The following is a 10,000-nucleotide window of genomic DNA, read 5'->3' on the forward strand; positions in this document are numbered from 1 at the left end:
GAGGCAGGGTGTTCCATAGTTTGGGGGCATAATGGATAAAAGCAGCTTCTCCACTTTGTTTGTGGAGCACTTTGGGTACGATTAAAAGATTAGAATTGGATGATCTAAGTTTCCTTTGTGGTTGATAAGATATTAAAAGCTCAGAGATATATGAAGGTGCTGTGCCATTCAGAGCTTTGTAAGTAATTAACATAACCTTAAAATCAATTCTATAGGAAATAGGGAGCCAGTGCAGTTCAGCCAACACAGGGGTGATGTGTTCTCTCTTCTTAGTCTTAGTTAAAAGTCTAGCCGCAGAGTTCTGTATGAGTGCCAATTTCTTTAGATGTTTTTTGGGAAGACCAGTGAAAAGTGCATTGCAGTAGTCTAACCTGCTAGTGATAAAGGCGTGAATTAGTTTTTCTGCATCTTGTTGAGTTAAAAAGGGCCGCACTTTGGCAATGTTTCTCAAGTGGAAATAGGCTGTTTGAGTAACTTTACTGATATGGGGCTTAAAACTTAACTCTGCATCTAAGATGACACCGAGGCTTGTTACTTTTGGTTTGACCTGGTGTGCCAAGTTCCCCAGATTACTAAGAACAATATCTCGCTTTAGTTTTGGTCCCACCAAAAGTACCTCTGTTTTGTCATCATTTAGTTTCAGAAAATTTTTGCTCATCCACTGATTAATGGAGGTTAGGCATGCAGTGAGGGAGCAAAGGCCATCTGGGTTAGTTGGCTCCACAGAAATATACAATTGGGTATCATCTGCGTAGCTATGGAAGTTTACATTATGCTGACTTATGACATTTCCCAATGGAAGCATATATAGGGAAAATAGCAGGGGACCAAGGCAGCTCCCCTGGGCCACACCAAAAGGCAAGTCATGTTTTTCAGATACATGATCTCCTAGACTGATATAAAAATCTCTGCCAGTAATGTAGGTTTGAAACCAGTTTAGAGCATTATCAGAGAGACCCACCCACTTCGCAAGGCGGTGAATTAGGATGCTATGATCAATGGTGTCAAATGCCGCACTCAAATCCAGAAGAATAAGGATTGAGACTTTGTTTGAGTCAGTAGCCAGTCTGAGATCATTGACTATTTTTACTAGAGCCGTTTCTGTGCTGTGATTTGATCTAAAACCTGATTGGAATTTTTCAAGGATACTGTTTTCGTTGAGGAAGGTATTTAACTGATTACAAACAACTTTTTCAAGTACTTTGCTCAGGAACGGTAGATTTGATATAGGCCTGTAGTTGCTCAGATTGGTATGGTCAAGATTTGACTTTTTAAGTAAAGGTTTCACAACAGCGGTTTTAAAAGCAGTTGGAAATATACCTGTTTCTAATGAGGTATTTATTACCTTGAGAATAAAGGGAGCTAAGCTATCATATAGTTTTTTGAGGAATCTAGTAGGAATTGGATCTAAAACACATGTTGAGGAGCCGGTTTGAGTTATAATTTTACCAAGCTCAGATTGAGTAATAGTGCTAAAGGACCTTAATTTTGGGGGGCTGTTTTTGGGTGTACTATCAAACATATTACTTGTATTACCAATAGCCTCCCTTATAGAAATTACTTTGTTTTCGAAGAAGTCTGCAAATTCTTCGCATCTTAGAGAGGATGCCTGACTGAGTGTATCAAAAGGTGTTTGATGCAATAGCCTATCAATGGTAGAGAACAACACCCTAGAGTTTCCACTGTTTTCAGCAATTACCTTAGAGAAGTGGTTCCTTCTCTCATTCCGAATAGCTCTATTATAATTTGCTATTTTTTCTTTTAGAATGGCACGGTGAACCTGTAACTTAGTTTTTCTCCATGTTCTCTCAGCTTTTCTACATGATCTTTTTAGATCATGGATATTTTCGTTCATCCAAGGTGTCAGTTTGCTACAGGGCCTTTTTTTAGTCTTTAAGGGTGCCACTCTATCAAGCATAGCGCCTAATTCATGATTGAGAGCCTCTACCATTTGATCAATGGGATGATGTAAAATATCTAAATTTATGGAGTCTATAAGAGCTATGAACTGCTGTTCTGCTCTAATGTCCAAGAGTCGCGATTTGATTGCAATTTCGGGATGAATTTTTGGAGTATGTAGTACTATATTAAAAGATACACAATAATGATCAGACATATTTATATCATTTACTGATAAGTCTGTGACTTCTATCCCTCTAGAAATGACTAGATCGAGGGTGTTGCCAAGGTTGTGGGTGGGTCCTGTAACATGCTGCTTTAGCTCTAAACTGTCCAACACATTAAGGAACTTACTGGCTTTAGCATCAGTTGTCTTATTGACATGAATATTAAAGTCGCCATTTACAATTATCCGATCATAGCTAGTGATGATGAGCGACATAAGTTCAGAAAACTGGTCGAGAAAGCCAGCCCATAGTTTCGCAGGGCGGTATAAGGTTAATAGAAGTACAGCTGGGTCAGCCTTCAGAGTGAGGGCAATGTACTCAAAGGAAGCGAATTCACCAAAGTTGACTCTAGTGCAACTATATTTGTTTGAGAGAATGGAGGCAATTCCACCACCTCGTTTGCCTTGTCTAATTGAGTGGAAGAAATTATAATTTGGGGGACAAGTTTCAACAAGAACAGCTTCGCTGTCTGAAGTCAGCCAGGTTTCAACAAGAAACAGAAAATCCAATTGTTTTTCACTAAAAAATACATGCATTTCATGTGTGTGTAGGGCAGACTGTCCTGAATGTGGCAATATCATTGCCATGGTGGAGGGATTCTCTGGGGCTGAGCAATTTACAGACAGGTGTGCGCCTTACAGAAATAAATGCCATTTTTTTGTAGCGATTAGAAATGACCTTTTTGCGCTCCATATCTGTGACACGAACTGATCTGACCTGACTTGACCCGAGTTTACGTGTGTGTGCCTATGGTTTCTGCACTCATGATTCTCTACAACTTTTTACTGCATTGCCATGTACAAAGTAAAGGCAAAAAAGGTGTTTCTTTGCCGAACAAATTGGGATGCAATGTGAGCCTTGAATTGGATGCCATGCAGGAATTTGGTAGGATCTCAAAACCGGATTATGAACATTCTTTGCCATAGAGAAACACACAATAGCGTTGGATTATAAACATGCTTTGCTACAAAAATAGACAAAAACGTGAGGTAAGTCGAGCTATATGAAGTTATTATTTTGCTTCGTCTGTTTTATAACCCAGAAGGATGTACTTGGTATCAAATGATAGCTCTGTGTCTCCTCTTTCATCTGACATGCGTGGCATATCTATCCGATCACAGGTCCGCGAGTAATTCAAACTAATGGGTGTGCAGCATTGGTTTTTGTACATGACGCTATTATTTTGCAGTCACTTCGTCTGTTTTCATAAGCCATAAGGATCAACATACTTGCTATCAATGGATAGCCCTGTGTCTCCTCTTTCATCTGATATGCTTGCCATATCTATGTGTTCACGGGTTTGCCAGTAATTCAAACGAGAGTACGGTAATGGGTGCATAGGTGAACGCAGAGAAGTATAGACTGTAAATATGGTGCAAATTGATTTAATTTCATGTTTTTTTTATACTTTAACGTACAGACAAGTGCGTGGTCTCGTTGGAAAGCCCCACTTCTGCTCTGTCACGCAATAAAGGTTTCATCTCGCTGTGAGGAACAGTTGCGGAGCAATGTAACAGAGAAGAAAGGGTGTGTTTTTTGATGCACTTTGCGTCAATGGGGTTCTAGGTTAAAAGGGTTAAAATCTCACGTACCCCCTGGAGTGCCTTCACTGTGTGTGTGTGTGTAACTCCCCATTTGAGAACCTCTGGCTTATGTCATATTTCATATATTCTGCATAATTGCTAGTAAATATATTTAGCAATTTGAAAACTATTCTAAAACTATAACTATTTTTAAACTATTACACTTAGGCATATCTTTAAGGTGTGTAGGTCTAATTGAGTGCACATTGGTGATGTGTAGGTGTAATTGAGTGCCTGTCACTTTAAGAGATACATGAGTCAAGTCAAGTCAAGTCAGATTTATTTGTATAGCGCATTTAACATGCACAGAGTGCAACCCAAAGCGCTTCACATATAAGACATTGTCATTGACACAGACTAACAAAGACAATAGATGCCGGACGGAGCGGCGTAGTCGCCAGTGTACCCATGACACCAAGACATACAAGACATACAAGAAACAAATTAATAAATAAAATAAATACAAATTAAAAATAAAATTAGTCCAATTTCCAAACGGCTGAAAATGTCCAAGGGGCAAAGATGACCCACGTGACAACTGCGCACAGCTGTGTCTTCACGATGCAACACCAAAAGTTCTTAATAACTGACCAACCCGGAGAATTCACTGGCAGTCTGGAGAGCACTGGGAGGACAAGACAGTCCGAATTTGTGATGGGCGACCCTGCTGATTATCAGCTCGGTGGTCCTAGACAGTGACCGTTTGTTGTTTCATGGTTGACGCTGTCATCAGAGTTTCTTAGCACTCAATCCAGACTCCAGGCACCGGTAGATGCTAGCATAGCAGCTCGCATGTCCGTCGCAGCTCGGTGGTCGTGGCAGCTGCAGATCTCTTGCAGATTGAGGCACCCTTGCTGAGCAATCCCTCCGTCCAGACATTGGATGTGCAGCGTCACGGATGGATGAGGGACTTCAGAGACATAAGGCAGGCTAGCCAAGGCGCTCATCAGCCCAATGGAAGCTGGTTAACGTTAACGTTAACTTGACGTTGATGGTGTCAGCCGAGTTTGTTAATCAGAAAAAAGGACTAAGAATAACACAAAAACGATCGAAAATAACATAAATAGTGATTACATTTAACTTGAAAAATAAATACAAAAAATTAACAGAACATTACATAAAATTACGAACATTACATAAATACAAACAAAAACATGATGCCAGACGGAGCGGCGTGTCTCGCCAGCGTCCCCGTAACCTAGCAACCTAGCAACATGAGAGTAATTGACCTTGTCTCACGGTTTTAGTCTAGTGAATAAAAGTTGCACATAGCGCATAAGGATATGTGGATGCAATGAATTATGTTTTGTATGTCATTAGATAAAATAAATGTTCAAAAAATGTACAACCTGAGCTAGCGGGATAGTTAGCAAGGATCTCTCTTCAGATGTAAAAGTTTGCCATGGTTGCTTAGCCTATTTCTAAATTACATTGACTGCACATACGTCAATCCCATGCACACAGCAATCAGCATAGGTTTCCTTTATGTAGTCCAGTGTTTCTCAAACTTTTTTTCTGGGGACCCACTTTTTAAAAATGACAGACTATCGCGATCCAACTCGTGACTGTGGTAGTTAACAAACTAGATCAGTGGTTCTCAAACTTTTTCTTTCATTCCCCACTTTGATCAAGGGGGCATTCTCGAGCCCCACCTGTCACTCATCGCTCTAAGAAAGTGGTAGGTCAAGCTTAAAATTGTCAAATTTATTGAAATAATGACAAGTTCTAAATATATCCTCTTCAACAGAGTTAAAATCAGCTGGTGCTGATACACACATGTTTTCTGTTTTCCAGCAACATATTAGGAAGCATAGGCCATTTTACAGCATTGTACAATATATTCAATGAAATACCAACATGCTGCATTAAATGGATCCATAATCCAGTCATACTGAGCACTGCTGGTTGGGAAATATTTTTGAAATAAACTTTGCAGGGATGTGATGTAGGCCTACTGTTTAATACATGGGATCACAAGAGTGGCTCCCAATCAGACGTTTCAGCGATTTCGCTCAGAAATCTCAAAGGCATAATAGGCTGCTGTCGCGATCGAGGCGCCTGTCCCATACTCAAGTTTTTTTGGTGAATGCAGTAGGTGGGTAGGTGCTTGTCTTTGCCTTAAACTGGACATTTAACTCAAATGTATCGCTAAGATATATCAAATATATTGCTAAAATAGGCCAGCTTCGTCAAGAAATGTTCATTAGTGAACGTGCTTGCAGATTCAAACATGCGCTCTTCCTCCAAGAAGAGGCGACTCGGAGCTCAAACATGCGCGACAGCACTTTACCTCGGGAAAGCCACCTTGCCTCGCTGTGAAACAGTTTGAGAAACACTGATGTAGTCTATGGTGCGTTCATGTGCATGGGGAAAATAAATTCCCAGTGAAAATGTCATCTCATGTGGGAATAACTGGTGTGAAACTGGGGGAAGTTTGCAAACAGAGTTGCCCAGTTATGGGCTTGTGTCATTTTGCATAAGCTGTAATGGGACAATTAATCTGTCTAATTAAGCTTGACAATTTATATATAACTTACATAATCTATAAGGTTTGGTTGGGGTGGTATGTTGTGTCATTATATCTAGGGGCCTAGCAGTGAAGCTGCGAAGGAACCCATTGATTTACTAGCTTTTCCTATTATTACACTTCTGCCATTGGAGTCTATTGCAGCCAATAGAACGCCTGGCTAAAAAGTGCTGAAATTTGGCAGAAAGTTTCGGGACACTCCACTGACCACTCACGCTCATTTACGGACCTCTAAACCCAGCCGTCTAGCGCCACCAACGGGTCAAAATTTGGCCGAAAATAGAACCGCTGGTAGCCTGGCCCTTACCGCCTGTGACTACGAATTCTCTTCGTCATACAGTCTGGAACAAAGTAATAAGAATCCGTCTCCGTAATGGGCGGATGCTTATTTCGAGGTTTAAAATCATTGGAGTTCCCTTAACCAATCAGCAACGTTTGGTAATGACGTATGCTGTGCGCCGGAGTTCAGGCTATTACGTTTACCACTTCCGCTTCAGGCTCCTGCTCTCAGTATTAAACAGACCGCTGGCTAGTATGTAGGCTACCTGACCGCCGGGGCAGTCTCTTCGTAGTGGATATATCCCTAACTTGCGCCAGCCACAGACCGAGAGTTGTGTACCAAAAGCGTCATGTCACCGAGATTATATCAGCTCTTGTCACACGCCAGTTTTCCTCTTATCTCTTCTCGCCGCTTATCAGACGATTGTTGTTCTACGCAGCCCGGTGACTTCGTCGGAGCTACGGAACTTTTACTTCGTCCTACACGGGCTGTTCAGACTACACTCTTGGATAAGTTGGATTGTACTGATGACCTACGTGTTATTTAACCTGGAGCTTGCTCAGTTAAACTAACAGTTGTTCGGCATAAAACAACGCAGCCTCACCTTGAGCCATGCTCCGTGACTGGCTAACGTTACTGTCCACAAGCACGGTAGCCTCGCCTGGAGCCCAGCTCAGCCACAGGCCTCTGTCAAACACAAACACGGAGTGGTTTACCTTGAGCCCAGCTCGGTAACCGCTAGTCCCAGTCAAGCACAATCACAGCAGCCTTTCCTTAAGCCCCGCTTGGTAACCGGCTAGCTCAAGTCAAGACACACAGCCTCGCCTTGAGCCCCGCTCGGTAGGCTAGTAGCTAACATTCCATTCCTTAAGTAGGCCGCATTGATTTTGTAAAGGTAATTTGAGAGTAGGGGGGAGAATAACGAGCAGCAAACGTTTATTTGAAAACATGAAAAGTAGTGATGCATGTAGTACACTTGTGCGTTTAGGTTTAGTAATCACCATCTGATAAATCAAACTTTTTTTCCAAAGCCAGTTGGAAGGAGAGTTTTACGACGTCCTTGCCATTTATAAAATTGACAAGACAAGCCTCTTGTTCCTGCTTTAATTGCGTGATGCCCTCGAGAGTTGAGACAACTTCGCGGATAGCTTCTAGCGTCTCTTCCTCCGTCGCCATTGTTGCTATAATGTTGAACTACAAGCTTCGCTGGACTACAACAAGCAACTCGGCAGGCAAGTTCCGCGTCATCACTCAACTGTTCGCTGATTGGCGCGGTTGTACGCGAACCGCATACTGTCTGTTGGGCCAGACTACGTGTTTTGGCCGGAAGTACGTAGGATGGTAACACCAGGCTAAACCGCTGGGTCTAAAGGTTTGAAATTTGGCGCACTGATTCAGAACTGTCCCATGATCACTCTCACCAATTTACAGAACTCTATGCCCAACACTTTAGCGCCACCAATGGGTCGAACCTGGATTGCATTCACGCATGTGACCATTGAACGGTGGGTCCGATTTTCACAAATCAGGCACGGTTGGAATCCCTGGATCGACCTGAGTTCAATGACGTCACTTTCCGCCATATTGGATTTAGTCCAAACTCTACGAAAAGTTTCAGCGTTCACAAATTTCATCCGATTTTCACAGAACTTGGCTGAGATGATCTTCAGACCGAGCCACACAAACGATACTTGTCAGATTTTTTAATTTCATTTTTGTTTGCCCGTGACAGCCAATCAAATATGGCAATGAAGCCACCAAACAGGAAGTGGGCTAACATCTCGGCTATGCTTTATTGTATGAAGTCCAAACTTGGTACAGGGACTTGGTATCTGATTGTGAGGACGCACTACAAAATTGGCATTATGTGGCCTCTATAGGGGGCGCTGTAATACAGGAAGTGAGCTTGTATCTCAGCAACGCTTTGGTGTACAAAGTCCAAACTTGGTATAAGGACCTGTTACCTGATTGTGAGGACACACAAGGACATTGGTGTATTTTGGCCTCTAGGGGCGCTGTAACAAAGTAAATGAGCTTATTTCTCAGCCGTTATTTATCCAATTGCCATCAAACTTGCTGTGAGTGCTTGCTCATGCCATGGCAACGCCATTCCTGCTATAGCGCACTGCTAGGCCCCCGCATTGCTGCTTGCAGCTATATTTTTATTTGTTTTACCATTTTCTGGGATTCTAACTGAACAAAATGATAGTCAGTCAATGTTCCAACCAATTGGATTTTGTTGAGTGGCGTGGTGTCTCTTGGGCAGTAGCACGCTAGTAAACCATAGGCAGAGAATGGGATTCCCGCTAGCATGGTAGCTATCTTTGTATGCTAAGCTAAGCGAAAATACGAACAAACAAATCATATTGCTTATTACGAAACAAAATGTTAATGTCTGTATATGAAACAGTAGGAATTACCAAAAATTCCCAGTTAATTCCCATTAATTCCCATAATTTCCTTTAATTCCATGAAAGTTTCCAATTTGGAATATTTCCAAAATTCCCCAGCTTAACTTCCCATGGAAAGTTTCCGGAAATTTACCGGAAATTTTTCGCCCCTTTGCAACCCTAGTTACCATAGCATCACTTGAACTAGCAGCCATGTCTCGCTGTTTATAACACGACTGTGCTATAAACAGCGAGACATGGCTGCTAGTTCAAGTGTGTGTGAGGAGAAAAGACGCACAGCCACAGGTTAGGGGAGGAGGCGCTAGAAGCATGCCTTGTGCACACGCATGTTACTTCAAAAGAACATGGTCATTCTCAAAAGTATAGTAGTATAGTATAGTATATATATACTTTTTTGATCCCGTGAGGGAAATTTGGTCTCTGCATTTTAACCCAATCGGTGAATTAGTGAAACACAAACAGCACACAGTGAGGTGAAGCACACACTAATCCCGGCGCAGAGAGCTGCCTGCTACAATGGCGGCGCTCGGGGAGCAGTGAGGGGTTAGGTGCCTTGCTCAAGGGCACTTCAGCCGCGGCGCACTGGTCGGGGCTCGAACCGGCAACCCTCCGGTTACAAGTCCAGAGTGCTAACCAGTGGGCCACGGCTGCCCAAAAGTATCGACAACATTTTTAATTTCAGGGTATTGCGATACTTTTGTAGTATCGGTGCACCGTGCAACACAAGTGTGTGTCCATCTCTCCAATGCTGAACTGCGGTGTGTGTGTGTGTGTGTGCGCGCATGCAGGGTGGGCAGTCCTGGTGAGACGTGTGTGTGTGTACCTGCAGGGTGGGCAGTCCTGGTGAGACGTGTGTGTGTGTGTGTACCTGCAGGGTGGGCAGTCCTGGTGAGACGTGTGTGTGTGTGTGTACCTGCAGGGTGGGCAGTCCTGGTGAGACGTGTGTGTGTGTGTGTGTGTGTGTGTGTGTGTGTGTGTGTACCTGCAGGGTGGGCAGTCCTGGTGAGACGTGTGTGTGTGTGTGTGTGTACCTGCAGGGTGGGCAGTCCTGGTGAGACGTGTGTGTGTGTGTG

The 10,000-nt window shown here is 42.9% G+C and overlaps 1 protein-coding gene across 1 annotated transcript in view; it reads left to right on the forward strand.

Annotated features, from left to right (window-relative positions):
* Window positions 1-10,000, forward strand: part of LOC143139595 (armadillo repeat-containing protein 1-like) — a 21,736-nt gene that overhangs the window by 9,726 nt on the left and 2,010 nt on the right. The gene's annotated exons all lie outside the window — the stretch shown is intronic.

The sequence above is a fragment of the Alosa pseudoharengus genome, unplaced genomic scaffold, assembly GCF_046254945.1.
Source record: "Alosa pseudoharengus isolate Yale_2024_CS ecotype anadromous, Long Island Sound unplaced genomic scaffold, YU_APseudo_1.1 YU_APseudo_1.1_scf_22, whole genome shotgun sequence".
In the NCBI taxonomy this organism is placed as follows: Eukaryota; Metazoa; Chordata; class Actinopteri; order Clupeiformes; family Clupeidae; genus Alosa; species Alosa pseudoharengus.